The sequence below is a fragment of the Anser brachyrhynchus genome (assembly GCF_964034855.1).
Source record: "Anser brachyrhynchus genome assembly, chromosome: 4".
In the NCBI taxonomy this organism is placed as follows: domain Eukaryota; kingdom Metazoa; phylum Chordata; class Aves; order Anseriformes; family Anatidae; genus Anser; species Anser brachyrhynchus.
This window is the reverse complement of record NC_137698.1, coordinates 40,161,764-40,185,502: the sequence shown is the minus strand read 5'-3', so window position 1 is coordinate 40,185,502 and position 23,739 is coordinate 40,161,764. Positions and strand designations below refer to the sequence as shown.

General features: G+C 34.0%; 2 protein-coding genes across 7 annotated transcripts in view; one reads left to right on the top strand and one right to left on the bottom strand.

Annotated features, from left to right (window-relative positions):
- LOC308194886 (uncharacterized protein) overlaps window positions 1–23,739 on the top strand; it is a 705,306-nt gene that overhangs the window by 145,390 nt on the left and 536,177 nt on the right. The gene's annotated exons all lie outside the window — the stretch shown is intronic.
- LOC308194889 (uncharacterized protein) overlaps window positions 1–23,739 on the bottom strand; it is a 149,512-nt gene that overhangs the window by 18,490 nt on the left and 107,283 nt on the right. For 3 of the 6 annotated variants that reach the window (XR_013950988.1, XR_013950989.1, XR_013950990.1), the window contains exon 1: window positions 231–1,923. The gene's annotated coding sequence lies outside the window, so the exon portion shown is untranslated. Of the gene's footprint in view, window positions 1–230; window positions 1,924–8,934; window positions 8,981–9,674; window positions 9,855–19,223; window positions 19,383–23,739 lie in introns of those variants that run through there. The other 3 variants (XR_013950986.1, XR_013950987.1, XR_013950991.1) reach the window with 3 other exon arrangements.

Genomic DNA, 23,739 nt, shown 5'->3' with positions numbered 1-23,739 from the left:
TCAAAAAGCCCTCATAAACCTCGATGGAGTTACTCTGGATTTACACTAACATTCATGAGGTGTATAGAAGTTTGCATCTTCTCTTAAGTCTTAAAAAAGAAAGGAAGTAGAACTTTGAACACCAAAGGCTTAATTTGCAGCCTCTAATTTCAGAATTGTTCAGGGAAATCAGACCATCTAGTCACACTAGATGCAAAGAGGGAAAACACAGAAATTCAGGGCCCCATTACCTTACATACAGGAAAGCTATTCTTGTACTCTTCATATGCCACGGCAATATTTGTCTGAGCAATGCAAGGGACCTTGAGAAGTAGGCCAGCTTCTAAGCACACGGAAAGTTAGTGAAGCTTTAACTAGCACAGCATTTCATTCAAGAAGCCAGCTTCAAGACTTCATTTAAAATTATCAGGGGCACATTATCTGGGAGCACAACAAGAAGCAATTATTGGTTTAATTAGCCTGCATTCACCACGTTGTGCTCCTTCTCTTTGTTGGATTGCCAAGCAATTTTGTAAAATCATTAAGCAAGGGAACTATAATTCCATAATGACCTAATCTGCAGCTCTATCCTATCACACTCGAATATTTTAAAGTTATTTATGACTGTCCTCAATAAAAGCAAAGTCCATTGGGCAAGACATGCTTTGGGTCTCCAATATTCCAAATGGCTTCCCTTATTGAAAGTTTTTTGTTGTATTCACTCATATATCATCTTCTACACCTAAAAGAGAAGTTTTGCTGTTGAAATAAGGTTAGCATAAATGTATGTTGCAATAGAAATGTACAAAACACACTAAAGGGTATCTTTAATGCTTCAAAGCTGTCCTAAAATAATTATATTTAACTTGATTTATTTTCAACATAAACAATGTTACAATTATAATGAAGACGAAGTCAGAATAATGTAAAATAATCAAACAAAACCTCAAGAACTATTAAACAGTTATTTTTATTGAGAAGGAAATTGATTTAACAAAGTTATTTTTTTAGTTACTATCTCAAAATTTGGCAGTAGGAGAGATTTAAGTTTGCAATTGTTAGCATTTTATGTTTTCTGTTTTCTTGCTTTCATAATCTTCATACCAGGTTTATGGTCTTTCATTGTACCTTCAATGTGAGACTAGAAGGAAGGTTAGTTTTATGAACTAATATATCTCCACAACTTTTAAGTAGTAAATTAGTGAAGTATCATTGTGTTCAAAAATCCCAGAACTTCGTTACAAAACATCCAGGAAGAGTGCATATGAAACATTTGGAATAAATTAAAAAATTGAAATTATTATCAGATAGCTATCTTTGAAGTTACCATTTGCCTAACTAAATTGTTTTACTAGGCTGAAAGAAATCTTGGTAGAAAGCTGTAATTTCTTCATAAGTTTTGCTAAACAGAGAGATAGAAAAACTAATTAGAACAGAATTACAGGAATAAAAAGCACCTTTCATATATTTTGCTATGGAGATAAAATAGAAGCTCTGAACAGTACTAAGATTTGAGAGTAGCTACCAATCAGTGAAATTGCAATGGATTTTTTCATTTTAAAGGGACTTTATAAAAGTATGATCTTATCAAAATATGTGAGATATGTCAAAAAAATCTATGCCAATGTAGAAGGTAAGCAAAAAAAGATATCAAAAAGCAGTTGAATTTCTGAATAACAAAAGCAAATTTAAAAGTGAGCTGATACCAACTGAGAATTTTATGTTATGTAAACCAAGCAAATGTGATTTTTAAATTATTAAGAAATGTAATAACTTGATCAGAATGTGTCACCTTATTACTGCTCATCATTTTGACCTGGAACAGGTACATAAGCGTTAACTGTATCACCTAGTCATGGTACAGTGGGAATGTTAGTAAGTATTTTAAGTAGTTTCCAAATATCCAAAGCCACTAACTCCTAAAAACAAACAAACAAACAGCAGCAGCAACAACAACAACGAAAAATGGAAAGGAAGAACATACAGACATGTCTCAACATCCGTTAAGGAATTGTTTAAACCTAGGAGGTCTGATTTGAGCTCTTTAGGTTATACATACAGTGTACATAAAAGATAACATGTTCATAAATGTGCTTAATTGATTAAGTAAAACTTACTCTCCCTGTTAGGTTTTAGCTAGACTAGTTTAGCACATGAAAATGCATCAGCTTTTGTTTACACATGGAAACACCAAAAATGCATTCCCTAAATCTTGGTTCTTAAAATGCTAATACTGTTATTTGATTAGCTTTGGAAGTTAAATGAAACATATTTAGTTTAGTCTCTCATAATGGTTTACATTTCAAAGTGACATGTGCTATTGTATAATGAAATCAAGGGAAACTGTAGTTTATGACATTCCCAATAAGACAACAAAGAAAGAAATCACAAGTCACAGATCTCACTGTGTTCTTGGAGGAACACAGGAGATGAGACTCAAAAAGCAGTTAAATGTAAAATAGGAATTCTGGTCAGAACCAAATTTTTAAAATGCTTATTTAAGAGATGAAGAACAGAAAACAAAACTATGCAAGTAATTACATATGGTTTTACAGTTTTGTTATGCAGAATTTTAAGTAGGTTTAAATACACTTGAAAGAAGCTCATTCTTGTTTTCAGACACTGTATCATGATGAAAGTACGAGAGAGAATCAGAAGCAAGAAGAATTCCAGAAGGAGAAGTGGGGAAATGACAGAACAGCATGAGAACAATGTAAAAAATGTAGAGAAGATTAACTATGTTCTTCTTTCTTATGATATAACATTAGGAAGAAGTCAGTTCTTCAGAGGTAATACTATTTAAATTTCAAAAAGTTGCTACATGGACGCTGTAATTAATGTCTTTACCATAGGTGTGTGTTTTACAGCTACAGGCTTTGACAAAAACTTATTTTGTAAGTCATTCTGCAGCATGTCTGTGCCTTTTTCCCTATGTGGATTTTCTGAGATACAGATAACAGCTGAATTTTAGGTTGCACTCACACCTTGAAGATCTTACTGTATGGAACTTACATAGTTTTGAAATTTCCACTTCCCGTCAAATTTGACAGGAATTAGTTTAGGGGCCAGGATAGATGCAATGATCATATATCTCCGTTTGTCTTAAGAAGGAGAGAAAAACTGTTTTATGTGACGCAGGAATAGAAGTTAGGATAATTGTCCAGAAGCAAGACTGCAGTAAAAGAACTTTACTATTTAAAGGTTTTATACATAAAAATAAATAAACAGTCCTAGAATGTTAGATAGGTGTGAAGACGTAGATAGGTGTGAAACGTAGAAAATATTTAAAACACACAATTTTTTTCCATCATACAAATGCTCCATTGTATAAATTTTATCCATTGGTAATTGTTTTCTAATGTTGTATAATGATGAGAGAGAAGTATTACATGCCAGATGTAACTAGTCCAAATGCAGGAATACTACTTGGCCTGCTTCCTTCAGATCTAGTACAATCATCCCTGTACTGTATTTTGCTATGAGATGTAAACACATCTGTGACAGCAAAGCCTTGCTTTTCAAATTTGATTTCTACATCTACCTTTGAAATAAAGGAAACTGATCAATGAACGACATTAAGTAGTATCCTTTTAACATGCTAACCTCATAGTCATGTTGGTTATCAAATTTGTCCTGTTCCAACTCACTAAATGCTGCACTGATCTAGTCTATACAGTATGATCTAAAGAAATCAACTGAAGCTGTGTGTCATGCATGCGCTAGCCCTTAATTTTCAATAATTTAAATAGTATAAAGACAATTCTTAATATTAAAATCAGTATCCTGATTTTTTTTAAAAGAAATATTTGACATGGTATAAAAGACCTGAATTTATGATTTGACTATTTGCACAGATGACTTTCAGATAAAGCATACTAAGAAGCATATTATTTCCATGCATGGCAATTTACATGTGAAATTTCCATTAGTGGTAATGACAGTGGCACATATAAATCTCCAGTTCCCTCTAGCATTAATTGCAGTCATCTATGTAAGTACTTGAATTTTCAATGACATTATATCCGTAGCTCTACAAAGTCAGAAGGGATCACAGCCTGAAGAGGCTAAACATTAAGCACTGTCATTTCTAATGGCAGGTAATAACTAAAATCTTCATCTCCAGCATTGTTAAAATATAGCATCGCATAAACTTTATTCGAGGAAAAAATACTAATGAAATATATTTGCTTAATTTATCAGACTGTTAAGAGAAAACTAGTTGACAGAATTTGAAATTAAGCTGATTATTATTTTAAGCACACTATGCTGATACTTTGAAAGTCGCTAACTAATTTACCATTTATTTGAATAAGTATATGTGAAATCCACTTTAGACCTTTCTAAACCTTCAAGAGAAAGCATTGAATTTCTTGTAAAATGGGACTTTATGAACTTTCAAGGAAGCTGTTGAGAATATAATATAAGCGAACCAACAGGTTAATTAGAGAGCAACTTCTGGGATTTTTGAAGTTCAAATAGACTTCATATTAGATGTCAAGATATTAAGCAGAAACAACTTCAAGTACATTTTAGTTCAACAAATGCATTATTTAAACTGAATTAAACTTTAGATATTTCTGTTAATGAAGTTATCAGAAGCTTGGAGTTCTCAAATTACCTGTTATGAAAAATCACTGAGGTATATTTAAAACAAAATCATTCCAAATTGTACTTGATTTCATTATGTAAATATGTGACATCTGATTTTTCGCTCGTCTCCAACATGTATCACAAAAAGTACTCTTTCATTATCTTAATCTTGAATCATGTAATGAAACAACTACTGCCTGAGAATGATATGAACTGTAACAAAATATTAGTGTTTTGGTATTCAGTGTCCAACAGAATTTGTCCAGTCATAAGACATCATCTTACTCAAATATTTTGCAATGAACAATGGAGGCTGAGTACTCTTAAAATGCAAATTATTTTATTCACAAAACAGAGGAAAACAAAAAATTCTCATCCAGCATGCTGAGCAAATCTATACTACAATAAACTAGTTTTCTTCTGAGGTGTTAGCAAAAATTCTTAGAATATGAGGAAATTTAAACACTATTCAATCCTCCTCCCTGGATACTGGGCATCTGTATAGCTCAGGTGACACTTACGACCTTACAAAATCAGCATTGATCAAAACAAGTGCAATTTAACTTGTTACATAACTGGTCTTCAAATCTGATAGATACTGAATTTTGACTTCTTTCACTAATTTTAATTTCTCTTTGCACATGAATTCTATGATATGAATCAAGATGGTCTAAACACAAGGAGGGACTGTAGCCGTGATGGAAGTTATTCAACTGAAACATTAAACAAGGCTCTTTTCAGTCTTTGTAACAAAATCCTTGAAATACAAAAATTGATTGTATTGGGATCATATATGACAGTGAAAATGTCAGTCATTTTGCTTTTGATTCAAATTAGGCCAGGTCTACACTTGTAACCAATTATCAATAATATCATCCTGCAATGTTAGCAATATGTTACTAAGATGAATTTCTTCTTGTGTAAATTTTAACATTTAAAAGACAGTTAATTATTCTGAGAGTTAGTCATCGCAAACATGTCTGAAACATATCTACAGTCTTACTACCTGATGGTGCCTATTTCTCCCTATTTATTCTAAGAGGATCTTGGGCAAGTATCTTAGAATTAGACAGCAATTTTTCCATGTCAAAGTTAGGTTAGAGAATGTCTTTCCTATAGAGCTAGAATCTATCAGCATTATTATTTATTATCAGCACTATTTATTATTTATAAAATAATAATTCTATTTCTCCTGAGGGACGTGAAGTTTTACTAGCAAATGTGATTCTCTGTTTAGTTGTCTTCTTTAAGAGCACCTGAATTCAATTTTTTGCCAGCAACTTTATGTTGGTCAGAGATAACTCATCAAATCTCTGACAGAGCCATGCTGGCAAGTTTTTACAGTAGACCTATCTTTAGATTAGTCTTAATATTAAGTTAAATTGCATCAGCAGCCACGGCTCCCTCAAGGCCAATTCACAAAATTGGGATTACCTAAAGCAGTCATGTTAGAGCTACATTTCCTGCACCTTTCACATTTTACTCTACAAAAATACAGGGAAGGGACTGAGGAAGAACAAAGATTTCATTATAAGTGAAAATCTTCAGCAGCTCTTTTTAGCTATGTTCAGGTGTATGTGGGAAAAGTGCACTGCGAACTTGGATGGCCTTCAAATATTGTGCGACATTTAAGTATTTTATCATGCTCCATCGTAATATTACAAAGCAAGGGAATGTAGTGTTCATCTGTCACTGTTCAGGTTGGAATGCATGAATTAGTTGTGGAGTAGAGTCAATTTTACTATTGTACTTGAAAACACCACCAACAGTTAGCTATCTGGATTTTCTAACTTTGCATGAAATGTAGATGGATGACAATTTACCTGACACACTAAATCTGCATCAGGATCCTATCAACTGCATTGAAGAGAAGGTATCTTTTACATTTTAAAGGGTAGAAACATATTTTCTGTTTTCGTAAAATACATTAATGAAAAATGTAGTGCAATACACAGCAAGTTACAGAGGGTAACTGATTTTTTTTTTCAGGGGAAAAAGCAGATAAAATCTTTAACAGGTATTTCCTCCTAATACTTAAAACCAAACTGTAAGATTGAAAGTATTCTTTTTTTTCTTCACAGGAGGAGACAGTAAAATACACATTTTTTGACAAGTGTGAATAATTCAATATTTGGGGAAATGAAAAGGAAATATGGAATTCTGATTTAGAGCAAATGCAGTGGTTTTTGTTTGTTTGTTTTTCCCACTCTCTTTAGGATTTTTTTTTTTTAATATTATTATGCAATTGAACAAGTAACATCCATGCCTTCAAATGTGATTGAATATTATTTTAGTTGCAGAAAGTTATACATTTCTTCTTTACAGAAATGTTCTACTAGTATTTGTCTCAATCTGGCTAGCTGTTTAGATGCCAATGAAGAAAATTAAGAAAAGGATTCCAGAAACTACCCTGACAAATATACAAGATGAAATCTATGAGATGATGCAAGTTCACAACTAAAGGGTTGAATATGTAACAAAATTTTCTTTTTTTTTTTTTGTTATGTGTTTTTATAGTTAAATGGCTTTCTGTTAAATGCGTGATTCAGAATTATGTATAAAATTAACAAATCAACTGCTCTGAGAGATAAAGACTTTTCATGGAAGTGTAAATATTTCTTTGTGTGTATAATGTTCTCTACAGGGCTTTTGCATGATTTGCTTTAATTTTGGTTACCATCTGCAAAATAGATATCAATATTAGAGTTGTGAAATATGAAATGCCTGTTGTTTTACTTTCTATAGACTGCGAAGAGGTCAAATGTTAATTAAGGCCTCATCTTATAAACCATATGAAGATACGGTTTCAGAATTCAGGCAGCAGAAGTACAGGTTCCCAGAAAGCAGTATGGGAGCATCTTTACCTGGATCTTCTGAGTTTTATTGGGTTTCTTGTGTATACTGTTCTCAGGCTTAAAAAAGAAGTGGTGATAGTAGGGTTTCCAAGAAGGTTACACTATTGCTATCAAGTGTCTCTAATGGATGATTTTTCTATAAACAACAAGTTTGGAATGTACAATCTGCAGCATAGTGTTGAGGTACTGTGAAGGTCATTTGGAATTCAAGATGCTTCACAAGCAGCTACATTTATAAATCATGATCTGCATCTAGTAATATTCTCCACAAAAGAGCTCATTCAGTATTCTTACCATCACAGCTTTAAAGCCTTCTAGCCTCTGAGGATATTGATGAGACACAGCATATTCAAACTTCAGAACTATTGCAGATGAATTACACACTCCCATAAATGTATTAACTACAGCTACATATATTGCCAATCTATCACATCGAATTAAATAAATGGAGAATTTACTGCAGCTTACACAGAAATAAAAGCACAGTCTATTAAATCAACCTTATTCTGAATCAGGTACATAACCTATCTAATCAGATACTTAATATATTGAATCAAAATCACTGTACCTGCTGCATGGAATTCATCACACATTGAACGAAATACACCATCCAAAAAGCATATTGATATTAAACTTAATCATGTTGAACTGCTATATAATTTACTAAATTAAATAAATTGGGTCGATACACTAGTCACTGAACCTAGCATATCAGATCATAAACAAACAAAAAGCTAAGACGTTTTGAAAGAATTTGACATGCATTACGTTTTAGGTCTTGGTAAAGTGCGGTGTTTAAATGGACAAAGTTTTCCAGAATGTTAGGATTTTTTTTTTAAGAGTTACTGAATAAATAACCTACGAATTTATGTATCACACTCAAGATCTACTATCATCTACAATCATTCCTAGATATCCAATGCCTCCTATTATAAAACTAATGATAAATCAGAGATTCCTGAAGTTCATATCAAAAAATATTCCCTGAGAAATTCTATAGCAAGTATGACATCTTGGCTGTTAATCGTGGCTGTTATTTTTTTTTTTTCCCCACAGCTGTACTTATAACAAAATCATAACAAAAAGCAGCAGAGACCTAAGTGCAAGACGAGAAAAAAAAATCTTACTTTTAGAGATTTTTAAGAGTTACATATTTAAGCTCTTATTTCAGGTTTAATGTGATACAGACCTGAAATCTTTCCTAATATTACTTTTCAAAGGCCAGACAACAGTTATTAAAACAAACAAACAAACAAACAAAAACCCTAAGGTTAAGCAGTATGGAATCAAACCTTCCTCCATTAAATTTAATTGGATTTCTGCCAATTACACTGTTTTCTGTATATTAAATTCATAATCTTTTAGTGCAATTATTACCAGGTATCATTTTATAATCATCACTTTTGAAACAAAGACAAATCTAAATGAATTTAATCATTTTATGATACATTTAATATTCTTCAACTGTAAATATATATGTAAATATACACATATATTAGTAATGGCTTACCTCATAAAAAGACACCTGATGTTTCCATATAATGTCAATATTCCTGCTGCAAAAACAACAACGTACAACTGTTGAGGTCTAAAATGCATTTGTGCCCATTTTAGAGACAAAAATAAGTTATTCGTAAAGTAAATCTGTGTTTTTAAATACTCTGCCCTTGCAAGAACACACTAAGTATATATGTATGTAAAACTAAATGAAGATTTATGATTATTAGACAAAAATGTTTTAACAATTTTGTTGGTTGGTTTGACTTCATTTTTAAGATTCTCTAGTACTTGAAGTAAGCATCTTGTTAATGTTCTGTTTCATACAGAAACTCCAGTCCTTTATGAATACACTTCAAACTGAGAGAGTGAGAAGTTCATCTGTACACTAATTCAGTAATTAAAACATTTAGCTAAGAGCTGTGGAGATTCTTTTCCTTTGAGCTACAAAGCAGAAAAAAGTTATTCTTTTTATCACACAACAAATACAACAAGTGGAATGATTCCAGCCAACATACAGAGAAGATCAGATTTTTTTTGGTTGGTTGGTTGTTTTTTTTTTGTTGTTGTTCCTTGTTTTCCCTCCTTGTACTATAGCACTAGGAGGGAATACTATATAATAGTATATAATAACATTAGTTTCTACGGGGAATAAAAAATATGCTAAAATCCTGTCCAAGTTTTTTCAGCGTACAGGTAATGCCCCTGAACAGGAAATGATACTGTTACTCATTAACCATTTTCAACAGTTACCTAAAAATAAGGTGGTTGTCTTTGAAAGCATTAACAAATCCTGGGGTGTCAATATATGGACAAATAGCAACTTTGCAGAAAGCTTTTATTCTTAATTCCCCTTGCCTGAGGAATAAGAGATCAGCTGGAGTCTTTCACCCACTAAAGCATCATTTATAATGCAAACCAGCAATCAATAACAAAAGCAGATGTTTTATGAAAACTTCTCTTGCTTTCTCAGCTTTAGTCCTTTTAACCCATGCTGAGAAGTTAAAATAAGAAAGAAGAACACTATTGATGTAAAGGGCAAAGCTAAGGATGAAAAAGTTATGTCAGAAACAGAAAAGGTAAACTACTTTTTACAAAGAAACTTATATTGAGTTTCTCAATTCAGTAGATTGAACTCAACAATCCTGTAATGCTGTAAATTGGACTGCTTTCATGCAAGGTTCAGGGTCGCTGTGTTTTGAAGAAAACACATTTGCATCCTTAGAGGCAGTCAACATGTCTTTAGAAAGTTATCTAGTAAAAATGTCAATTGTAAAAACAGTGGTGTGCCCATAATCTTTCATTTCTAGTGAAATGCTTTGCAGAAACCTGATGAAGAAGCAGTCTGTGTGGTTCCTATAACCTATTTTGTAACCTGTTCCCACATAATACATTTATAGAAGCTTTTTGTTGCCCCACCCTATCCTACTGCTTTCAGGAAAATCAGTAACATTGTCTATCTTGCCTGTGACAAGAAAGGATATGTTTAAACTTCCAATAGGAGTCCTGTTTTTCAGAATTATATTTCTGAGCAATTAGTTTGCTATAGGTTGCTGCTGCATGGTATGCAGTGTTTTAGCATATAAAGGCCTTGCTCTGTTATTTCCTAGAAATTTACTCTGTATTTTTACATATATAAGGATTAAAAATAGGCTTGATACCAAAATGTGATGCACAAGGCAGAACTCTGTGTGTAACCCTGCTGATTTTATTGGTGTTCCTTGTAGCTCAGGGGCCGCTTTCATGTGTATCTCACAGAAGGCATGGAATCATCATTAATTGCAACTGAAATTGGGTGAAACACTTAATTGTTTTGCCTTATTAGTAGATTGGATTAAAAGGAATTATTATATATATATATATATGTATTTACAAATTCATTAAATGAAAGCTAGTAACCTGGATCAAAGCAAATATTCAGACATTGCCTAGGGGCAGGACCCTGGAAGCAGTTTTACAACAGGATCATACTTTGTAAGTGAAATGTGGGAGCAAATAAGAGACAAAAGGGATAAATGTTTCTGAAAAAGTCATGTTCTGAAAATGTTAGTCCACAACACGTTAAATGTCTAAGAGCTTAATTTATCAGATGAACTATTCTGATAAATCTATTCTCTCTTCATGCCAGATTACCAAGAAAAGGAGAAAAAAAAAATCCATTAAAAAAGGAGGAATAACCAGATATTCTTGATAAATGGTCTCTAAATTTGGCATATGCTGATGCATCATGAAAAGGAGGTATACATTACAACCATAATGGAAAGTTTGTGAACAGGTTACAAGGAAATATGCAGAATAAAATCTGCACAAGTTGTAAACATTAACCAAATATACCTCATCATAAATTGAATGAAAATTCCTTGTTTACTGAAAAAATATCTCAAGTTCCAAAAATATGTGGAAACTTTATATGTATCCATAATATTACATATCATTGTCAGTAAAATGTATGAACAAAAACTTTGAGACCCAATGATAGATATAAAAGAAAAAATTCTTGATATTATCTATGTTTACAATATTAAGATATATGTACACACAATTTGTTTCATTTTAAGCTGACCTTAAAAATACTTAAATTCAAAAGAAACAATATTCCTTAGGGAACCATTAAAACTGTAACTTTATATAATTGCAATCTTATCTTTATCTCACTCATATATCTATATATATCTACCTTAATATATATAAATGCACACACATTATTTAAGGAAAGACTCAGAAAGGCCAAATTCTTTTCTTTATCAAGCACAAAGCAAAAGTAGAATTTATATCAGAAAACTCTAAATGGACTTGAATTTTCACAGAAATATCACTCAAATTATTCTTTCACATTTCACTGATGAGATTTTGTGCTGGCAGCATGTGTGCTTTGGTTATTTGCCATGTGGGTCACCCAGTCCTGGGAGGGGTAGAGTGCCGATCTTTGGTCCAGTCGGAGTCCCAGGAAGGCAGCCAATTTCTGCAGAGGTAGGAGTCCCATTTGTAAGCTAAAACCCAGTAAGATGTGAAGTTATTTTGCTTGAATCAAAAACTTTTTCTGCATCTTGCCTGTACCTATTATATTATCACAGTCCTCTACTTAAAATGTCTGCCTGCATATTACTGGTGGAACAAGAAGATGCTACTAGAGAAAGCAATATTGAGAGTTAACCGAAGCAGCATGACATCCCTGTGCTGCACAGCTTTAATTCTTCAAAGACTTAAATGATATCATGATTTCATAAAATAAATACAATAGTATATAACATAAATTTGTTTATGATCAGTTAATATCTTTAATAACTTTGATAAGGGATGATTTGTGGAGGAGATTTGCTTCGCTGCACCCCCTTGAGCAGCCTCACTAAGAGGCAAGGAAAGATGGGCTTATCGTGAGGGTGTATTTGACCCACCCATAGGGGAAGCAGCTCTGCAAGGCTCAAGATGCAATCAGCATTAAATGAGAAGAAACTGAGAACAGCCAGCCTGTACATCACACTATGTTGGCAAAGAGCAACTGCCACCTGGGCTGTTCACAACAGGGCATGGCCTCCAACCTCACAGCATTTCACACAGCGAGAAAGGGACCCAGAGGGTGTCCTTTAATATCAAGCACTGCTGCCTTTGCACAGGCACTCTTCCTAGCCTTATTTTGTCTGATTTCACATCTTGGGCAGGGCTGTGCTTAAGCACTTAGAACAGACGAATTTCAACCTGACAGAACGCATCTGTTGAACACAACACAGAAGCTGCTTTCCCAATCACAAACTGTAGCATACTTTGTCATCTTCTTTTCTCATACTTGCAAGCATTATTAGATACAGTCTATCTACTTAGCTTATGAAAATAGGAGTAGAAAATGCAGTGAAGAAAAAAAAAGTTAAAAAATAAATAAAAAAAACACAACTCCTTGACTTTCCCTGTAGGAGTAATCTGTGTCATTTTTAATTTCATCGAGGCTGAACATATAACATTAAATGGTCAAGTGCTCTGTTAGAGCAGTCTAGGAAAAATGCAGAAATGCATTTACTTTTTTAGACTACATTCAGGACATATTCAAGGTTGGCCATTAGGTCTTCAATACCACTTTCTAGAGTGATATTTGATGGCTGCATTTTGTACTTTTATGTTGGTGAGATGGGTCACAGAAAATAGTCTCAAATCATACATAAATAAAATATTTTATTATTCAAAAAATATACATACATTTTAATAAGCCGCTAATCAAAATTGGTTGTAAGGCATTTTGCAGACCCTTTGGGAAAGATGAAGCATGGTTCATTAAAACGATGGGAAAAAAAATCTGTATTTAAATCTGTTTGATGCCAAGGGTTTAATCACAGAGGAGAGCCTTTTCTTACATTTGTATGAAAATGTTACAAAAAAATGAATATAAAAAAATTAATTTGGTCTCCAGATACACATTTATCTATTAAGACGTGCATGAATATATCTTTCTATATTTAACCAACCCATGATCTGCATTTACTGTTTGAAACAGCTCTATCATCTGCTTTATAGAATTAATAAAAGAAGGAAAAGGAAAGAAAACAATAATTTTAAGCTAAATATAAAGTTTTGGGAACAAGGACTTCTATGTACACAAATAATATGCAGGCATACAGAAATACTTTTATTAAATTAAGATGAAATTTTCACTTTTTACTCCTGAACCCCTGGGAAGAGCAGGGAAAGAGATGGCTGTACTTCAGGCCCAATTTGGTATTTACTGAAAAAAAAAGAGGGTAAAACAGGCTCTTATCAAAAAAAGGAATAAAGCATGACTGAAATGTATTTTATATAGGATATTGGGTCTCTCTACATTGAGATGGTTTGAAGCAATCAGGCTCAAGCTCTGAAATCAAATACTATGATTTTTTTTTGATAACTCATCACCTTGTCTTTATCTTTTTCCCTGTCTTTCCCTGATATAATTACCAGTAGTTATAAACTTACCACCTGTCTTCAAAAATGGAAGACAACACAAATCTCTAGAAATTCATACAAAGTTGTTTGAATAAAGTCGTAGAAAAAATGATACAGGCTATGAAGGAACCCTTATCTTGCGGCTGAGAAGTGGTATTTGAAAGCAGGTAAGATCATTACCTGTGAGGAATGAAATGGCAGCAGCTGTTGGAGGAACTTTCACATGAAAAAAAAATCTTCATCTGGATCTCTTCCAGGTCAGGATGCAGAACCTGGTTACATTTCTGTTTACTTCCCACAGAGTGCTGAGATTAAGGCTCTTTCCTTAGAGATTTAGCATGAATGCTTATCAGCACTCTTTGCTGAAGTTCTCCAGGGTTTTTGTGGGATTTGCTCATTCAGACTTAGAGTATAACATGTAAATTCATTCTTGTTTCCTCAAATACCCTATTTATATTGACAGTGCTGAACAAGGTTTTATATGTCTTTCTCAGTTCCTGATCAATTACATTTTACTGTGATAAGCTGGAAACAACTAAGCCTCCTTAGTACTCCTTTTATATATATATATATATATATATATACTCGTATGCATTACATTAAAAGGCAAGGTGAAGTGCCTGGGCTCATCATTAACACCTGAAAAAGCACAAGAAGTGCCATTTGAAAACAGAAACTCTATTAAAGGAAGCATGCAACTAAACAAAGGAGCTTAGTAAAGAACATAAGAAATTTGCTGCAGGAATTCCAGAGGACAAAAGACAGAGCTTAAACCAGTAAAATACTGTCAAATTTTTCTCTCCCTTAGCCTGCCATCATGTAGGATCCTGTGCAAAGCATCAAACAGGTTAGGGACGGTTTGAGGGAGCCTGCTGTAATTCTTACTCCAACATTGGCTTGCTATGTGATGTTGGGTAACCACTTTATGCCTCAGTTACAAATGAGACACATCTATTTTTCTGTTGTAAAACACTTTGAAAAGTATAGTGAAAAATAAAATATCATTATTATTATGATTTCCTTTACTAGGCATCTTCAAAAGACAAAGAAATAAGAGGAATATTTTCTTTCCTAATTTTCTGATTTCTTTCCTGAGAACTCAAATACGGATCATGTAGCTAAAAGTAATACTCTAAAATCTTATGCTCCTTCTTGGAGTGGGATCTGTGCAAAAAATCCCCATAACTAGATCTAAAGAATGACAGCGGAATTCTTCTCTTCTGTAAAACAAACAAACAAACAAAAGCCTAGATTTTGTCTGATTTATTTTCTAGCATTGAGAAAATCACAAGCAGGAGAAAATCAATTACTTCTGAACCTCTAGATCTGTCCCAAGTATATGACAAAAAGCCCCATAATACTCTTTGCATGTTAATTCCCCATCATTTTAATTCTCAACTACATTATTCTCCCATTTCACAGAAAGAATTCCACAGAAAGGGTAAAATCATCTACTTGCTTATGCAGAAACATTATTCTAATCTAATGACACACATGAAATGCATTGAATTTCATGGCATTTGATTTTCATTCAGATGCATCTGCCTATGGAAAGAGTTGTCAAAGAGAGCTCCCTGCTAGTAGTCAGTGGGGAATGATTTCAGAAATCTCTGTCTAAATCTTCCCTGGCATTTTCTACTAAACTTTTTGAAGTTTTTTGAAGTTTTTGAAATTTACTTATTAGCATTTGAAAGAAACTTTTACCTTTATAGAAACCTTTGCAGCCACAATTTTGAAAAAGCATAATTAATATATGTTTCTCGGAATATTTACTTCTATCACAAAGATGAGTAGATAGTGTGTATTTCACTGGGAATGTTACAGTTCTTCCCTTGGTATTTCCAGATATTGGAAGCAATAGTGATGGATAATGAGAATTCCCTTTCTTGCAATGACTACAGCTTTTTGTCAGTTTGATTGAACAAATTCTTCTGGTTCCCTCTTCTAGTTTCCCTGCAATGAAGGGGATGCAGAGGGCTGGGCAGAACTACTCTCACAAAATTCTGCACATTTTAAGGATGAATTAATTGAGTTGAAATTGATATCCAATTTGCTCAAAATGTGCAAGACATAAAAGAAATGTATTTTTGAATATCTGGGAAAAAAAAGACCCCCCCCCCAAAAAAAATCAACCAAAAAATAACAGCACTGTGGGATGAAAATTAAGTTTGTGTTAAATAAATGAACTAGACTACCCAAATAGAAATAGGAATAAATTAAAATGAGGAAAAGAACATATGTGTGCATATGTTCTTAAAAAAAGAAAACTGCTTTTAACAGCCATAATAATAATAATATAGCTTAGCAGGTTTTCTCTTAGCAAAATAAAAGCAGACAGTATTTAAACGTGGATTTAAATTTTAAAACACTCACACTAGAAAACCTATAATCATCATAAAAAATATCATATCTTAAAATTATATCTCAAACCCAAAAATAATGAAACATGACTGTCATTTCCATTGCAATGAAACACCTTACAAACAACAATATGTGCACATTCATTTACCGCATTTACTACCAATAAAACTGTAAATGGCCAAAGCATATAAAATGTCTCTATCTTTAGTTATAGCTCAGTAAGATACTTGGGCTTACATGTATTAAGTTCACTTCAGAAGAATGGAGCTGAAGAAAACCAAAGGTTCAAAATTAGCACAACACGTCAATACTTTCTTTCTGGTAAGGTAACACTAGAATAAATATATATATATATATATTATTTTCCTAAGTAATTTTATTTCACTCTAGAATTTATAAAACCATTTGCTCCCTAGTTAATGTCATTCCCTATATACGAAGTCTTTTGGCAATGCTGGTGTCCAGAAAGTGGAAACTATGCCAGGCCCTGGCTTCAGATGCAGATGTTAGCAGCATTTTGATTTCTTGCAGACGCAAAACCCAGATGTACAACCTTTTTTTTTCTTATGACCTTCCTTCTCTGAGAAGAACATCAGGCAAAAAGAATGGGAAATTATGCACAAATCGTAACCAATTAGTCGGAAAATGTAAGTTCATATTGAAACTGAGGAAAAAATACCAATTTTTTTCCTTTTATAAAAAAAAGGTGAAAATTAATGTTAAACTGAAATAATCCAAGAATTATTGTTTTATTTATTCTAAATAATTGTATAAAAATTAAATATATTTGAAAGACATTTATATAAAAATACTTGTTCTGTTGTTGTTTTTACAAACATTAGTATTTGTTTTAAGAGAAATAAAGGCAAGACACTGTCCCTTTTCTCATTTTCAGGTTTATTATTATTATTATTATTATTATTATTATTATTATTATCTGTAAGTTGTATATGAACAGCTATCTACTAAAGGAATGATAAGAACTTAAAAGAGGCTACCAAGTGAACATTAGGTGACTAGTTCAAGTAGTGCTTACATGCACCCAAAGAGGGAAAATTTCTTTATCTGATCAGAAATGAAGTTGTTGCAAAAGCTTCATGGGGCAACATTGGTAATATTCTGTGTAAGAGTCTCTACAAAGAGAAACGATAAAGAAAAAAGAGTAAAGAAGAAACTGCACTAAATTCCAGAAGAGATAGAATTTGGACAGGGACAGTGGGAGTGGAGTGAAACCTTTGAAACCTTCTAAGCTGATCTACATCGTGTGTGTTCTTGCATGCAAACAACACTCAACGTCTTCCATTCTCAATGTCTTCTATAAAGTCGACGAACTACAGATTTTTTGATGTGCTCTGGGATAATGTGATTAAAATTAACATTAGGTAAGGGACTTAAACCTGTCAGGAAATCAGGAGGAACTGGAAGGAATTTCTGAGAAAAAGAAAATGCTTGAGATTTTTATTTTAGTGTGTTTCATTCTAACTGTTCATTCTAACTGCTTTCCATGTTGTTTGGCTGTACTGCTGTCAGAGATATAGTGAACTGCTGCTACTGTATGTTGAGTCAACCTTCAGTATGCTGTGATAACCTCCTACAGAGAAATGTTCTTTTGCAACCAAAGAGTTTGTAAAGAATTGGGTTTTCAGGAGAAGCCACACTTTTCTGCATATTGCTCAGAAGTGGACATTTTACTCAGATGACAGTTTTCTATCCCAAATATTTGGATACAAACAACAGTTTCTTCAACTGGTAGCTTGGATGATACACTCTTGTTTGTATATGCTGCATAAAAGTTGTGTTTGCATGTTTATACAAACACCACCTCATTGTTACGGTTTGTCTTTCCTACTGAGTGTTCTCTCTCTTTTTTATTTTTTTTCTTCTAATTAACAAGCTTATTTATACCTAAGGTAAACATGTAGTACACATTTTGCATACAGTGAGTTGCATTTGCAGTATAAAATAACAAGAGAGCTATCATGATAATAAATATAGACTGTTCAGGTGACTGACAAGATTCACTTCTTAGCTGATTCTGCTCCTATCATGGCTTTTGTTAATCTGCTCAGTAAAGCGCTCAGTCATCAAATGAGCAGTTGCCTGTTTGTTTGATTCACTCCTTGGTTCATCTGTGAGAAAATTAAACAGAAACAGTCAAAAGGAAAAACATTTTAGGGTTACCTTAGAGAGTTTTCTTTGGCTAAACTGTTGGCAAGGAAAAAGCTTTGCCTCCTCAAGTACTCTCATTCCCAGGAGGACCATTAACACACAAGTACATTCACACAGGAGAATTCTGCACTGGTTTGTGTCCTTTGACTCCCTGCCAGTAACAATCCAGTCCCACTGAAAGGAGTTTAATCTGGTCTGGGCCCAACTAATTTCCATTCAGCTCATTCATTTCACAGCCAAGCCTCACATCTACACTTTGTCTGTGTCCTGACTATGAAGACTCAGCAGTTAGTAAAGATCTATCACAATTTTATAAGTAGGAAGCAGAAGTCAGAGAGGGAATTGTGGAGGGCTCTAAGCCCTGCAATCACTCTTGCAAACAATTAACTTTGTAAGTATGAAGAATGGCCATGACTGTGATGAAACACATTACTTGTCCACATTTCATAAATACTGTGTATTTGAGTGTGCACACCCAGATTGTTTCACTTATCACTAGTTGCTTCAGCGGCAAGGACAAGTAGTTTTACAGCTAGTATATTCTTAAATATAAAAGTAGAAGGACTGTACAGGAATTGTTCCCTCAGGGAATCAGGGCACAAGGTCACTAAATTTTGGCTCATTTATTACTTATTTTCTCTGTAGCCCAGAACAGCGTGTGGTATTTGTTGATAAATATTGTAGAAAAGTGAACAATTGCAACAAAGAATAACTGTCACTAGTCACAAAAGAAGTTCCTATTTCTAAGTATTGTTCAAACTCTCCTAAAAAAATCCTCAACAAATTATGACAAAACTAGTGAAAACAAGATGAAACATTTACTTTTGTTCCATTGATGTGTAGAAGCTTATACAGGGTCATTACCTCAGTGTATGAAGAAAAGGCTTCACTTGCAGAAGATGGTCTTGAATGGAAACAGTTTAATTTCAGGGATGTAGCACAGTATTCAGTATTATTAGGATTGATCTTCTCTACAAATATCAATAATGTTGATTTAAGAAATGTGTTGAACTATGATGAAACCTAAAATGGAAGCAGACAATCAATATGAAAAGGATAAAACAAAACATATAAATAAATAGATATAACACACTGAAGAAAGCAGAAATATGGGCAGCTGTATGCTTTAAATGGATTTTATACAACATTGTTAAACATTTTGACTATACTTTCCTGTAAACAGTATGTTAGAAGTTTGGTGTTTCTTGTGGTAGAGATATCTATTCATTTGTACTAGCAAATAGAAGTCAAAATCAAAATAAACGGCAGTTTCTGGATTGGCCTGTCAGTTTCAAAAATATTCCCTTATTTCTCTGAAATTTTATATAAATGCTAGGAAAGTGAATTACTTTGTTATTGCAGGCTGCATTTCATTTCTCCATCAAAACTTTTATGTTATTTGCAACAGTATATGTCTCTGATTCTATTGTTATTTCTCCAAATGAAAATAACCCTTTTGATTGCTATTGGTGAGGCATCTGTGCTTCATTCAGAGTTAAAAAAATTAATACACCGATTGTCTTCTCTATTTCTAACAATAGAAGAAAACAGTAATTGATATATATCTAAAGTACAAACATTTTCTGCCAGGTATAGGTCCCAACTTTATCTATATAATTGCCAAGTAAAGATTGCTGGAAGATGTTAAGGAACGATTTTTCTAACAAAATTTTCAGAGTGACAGCATTCAATACTGCATTAAGGAAACATCACAGTATTATTTTTAAGTAGTATGAATTATTTTCTGGCAAATCAAAGTTTTAATTACCTTTGATATATAATGATTTTGGAGACCTCTTCCTGTTTTCATCACAGAAGAAGCAGATGAAACAACTTACTAAAGACAGGTAAGCATAATTGTTCATTACATGTTTAAGACGACTTTTAGAGGGAATTTCACTTGCAGTTGAAGGGTTGAAACAAGCTTACACTACAAGACAAATTTACATTAACAATTTGTTCACTTCTTGAAGCAGCAGTATGAGTGGAGAAGACACTTCAAGGTAATGCTCCCCCTAAACTCTGGCTTCCAGGCAGTATGTTACCAGACCCCTCTGGTTTAGCTCCCAGCTACGGAACGCTAAAAGAAAATTAAGACTCAGACTGACAGTAAGAACAAAGAAAGATATTGCTGTCAGCATAATGCTTGTTGAGTACTGTTTAACAATAATAAGAGAAGCTTAGGAGTTACAGAGCAAAAGTTTGTTGTTTTTTTTTTCATATATTTTCTAATTATATTAAAGAATCTATTAAGTAAACTAAAGAAAGACATTTCAAATCATATATGAAAATAATGCAGTGATGTCAGATCAGATCTGTTTATGCAGAAATGGTATGAAAATCCCTAACACTTCCTCTATAGAAAGATAGTAATAATATAAATGCACAACTGATTCAAAGAAATGTATGTTTAGAGACATTAATAAATAAAACTTCAGAAAGCCATATCTTGAGAAGAGGCATCATTCAGTTTTGTAAGAAAATAATTCATTGTCTTCTGGAAGAAATATATAATTAAACTCTTAATTAACAGCATTTACTCAAAAGAAGTATTAAGAAAGAGAACAAGAACTGAAATGGAATCACTATGTCTATGGAATAAGATTAGAAGCCAAAGTAATGGAAATTTGTAAGGCAAATTTGCAACGTATGATGATCAGAGTGTATTTGGGAGAGAAAGGGAGAAAAGTGCTGGAAAGGAAAATTTATGGAATGATAGAACAATGAACTTAAATGGAACAAAATAATCAGCCCGGTCAGTGGTCTGTTAAATTTAACTCTGAGTGAATCATTTTCATTTATATTCATGGTCTTTCAGACTTTATTTATTGGTACCATAACATATTTCAGAATATCACCCTAAAAATGAGGTGAAGAAATAGAGTAAATCTAATAAGAGCAAATATGAAAGATAGTGGATGCCAAGTGTCTGGCGCAACTAAAAGGTTGTTAAATAGGGACTTAATGGACAGCAGAAGAGTAATTCTCACACAATCACAGACTTTTATATGGTAATCACCTTGAGTTGATCCGTCCTGGATACTAAGCGAAGACTACATCCATTATAGCCAGCGTCTGTACATGGACTGTACATATACTAGGACATGGATTATTCCTGGGCACTGGAAAATAAATGACTACACTGAAACTATAAAAATATTCCCTACAATAAAACTAGCTCCTTCCAACTAGCATCTTCACAAGCAGTTCTTGGCTCTGTTTCATGAGCCTGAATAATACAGGTTCCATAACCACTGTCAGTTTACACATACTCATTTGGGTTTGGCAGCTAGGGAGATCCATGCCACATTAATTTCAATACCTGGGAGGGATTCTGGACTTGTTAACACAAATGTAGCCTGAGAGGCTGATTCCAGAATAGCAGCAGCATGTATAGCAGCAGGGTTTAGGCTCTCGTGGGTCTCCCCTTCCTCCGGCAAGCCATGACTCAGATATAATTTTATACTACCAGGTAACAGTGAAAAGAACAAGTTTCCTGTGAAGCAGTAAGTATTTTATTTCCTATTCTCCTTTGTATTGACTGATATGAATTTGAAAACTTCCCTAATGTAGTCTTTAAATCAGTAAATAAATCAAACTTAATAAAACTGTTCCTTCGTATAAATTTTTCTAGTATTTCATTGAAACCCAAACCTGCCTGCACACAGAAAAGGTGAAAGTATTTGGATTCTGAGCCAAGATGACAACTGAAATTGCAATTTTAATATAAAAAATGTCACAGTGATGTACATAATGTATGATGCTAAAGTGGTCACTTTAGTGGTCACTAAAACATCCCAATTTCACCTAAAGACATTATTGTAATATTCTCTTTCTAACATAGATTCACAGAATGGTTTGGTTTGGTATAGACCTTTAAAGATAAACTAGTTCCAACCTCCCTTCCAGGTGCCGGGACACCTCCCACTAGACCAGGTTGCTCAAAGCCCCAAAAGCTCCAAAGCCTTGAACACTTCCAGGGATGGGATATCCACAGCTTCTCTGGGCAACCTGTTCCAGTGACTCACCACATTCAGAGTGAAGAATTTCTTCCTTATATCTAATCTATATCTGACCTATGTCTGTTTAAAAGTAGTACCCGTTGTTCTATCACTACATCCCTTGCAAAACATTCCTCTCCAGCTTTTTTGTAGGTCCACTTAAAGTACCAGAAGGCTGCTATAAAGTCTCCCTGGAGCCTTCTCTTTTCCAAGCTGAAATACCCCAACTCTTTCAGACTGTCTTCATAGGAGAGGTGCTCCAGCCCTCTGATCATTTTCATGGCCTTCCTCTGGACTTGTTCTAACAGATCCATGTCCTTTTTGTGCTGGGGGCCCCAGAGCTAAACACAGTACTCCAGGTGGGTTCACACAAGAGCAGAGTAGAGGGAGTGAATCACTTCCCTTGACCCACTGGTCACACTTCTTTTGATGCAGCCCAGGATACAGTTAGCTCTCAGGGCTGCAAGTGCACATTGCTGGCTCACGTTGAGCTTCTTATCAACCAACACCCCCCCAAATCCTTCTCTTTAGAGCTGCTCTCAATTCTTTCCCCGCCCAGCCTGTGTTTGTGCTTGGGATTGCCCTGTGACCCATGTGCAGGACTTTGCACTTGGTCTTGTTGAACTTCATGGGTTTCACACAGGCCCACCTCAAGCCTGTCTTGTTGCGTCTAAATAGCACCCCTTCACATCTTGGTGTCACCAGAAAATTTGCTGAAGGTACACTCAATTTCACTGTCTGTGTCACAAAAGACATTAAGCAGCACCAGTCCCAGTATTGACCCCTGAGGAACACCACTCCTTACTTATTTCAACTTGGACATTGAGCCATTGATTGCAACTCTTTTAGGGCAACCATCCAACCAGTTCCTTACCCACCAAGTGGTCCATCCGTCAAATCTATACCTCTCCAATTTAGAGACAAGGATATCATGGGGGACAGTGTCAAATGCTTTGGCCAAGTCCAGGTAGGTGACGTCAGTTGCTCTTCCCTTATCCATCAACGTTGTAACCCTGTCCTAAAAGGCCACCATATTTGTCAGGCACAATCTGCTCTTAGTGAAGCCATGTTGGCTTAGCATGGTTTCCAGTAGGATCTGCTCCATCATCTTGCCAGGCACAGAGCTGAGACTGACTGGCCTGTAGTTCTACAGTAAAATAAAATTTATGTACATTTTATTTCATCTATAAAAATATATAGAAGTAATGTATAACGTTACTTCATCTGGTTTACTACTAAGATCAGGAATTTAAGGATCATACCTCTTAACACTGTGGCCTTCCCTAACTGTGTATACTGAGAACAGAGGAAGAAAAAACTTTTTTCTTTGATAAGCATGAATAGACAGCTTGTTTTGTCCTGTCTATAATACAATTGTG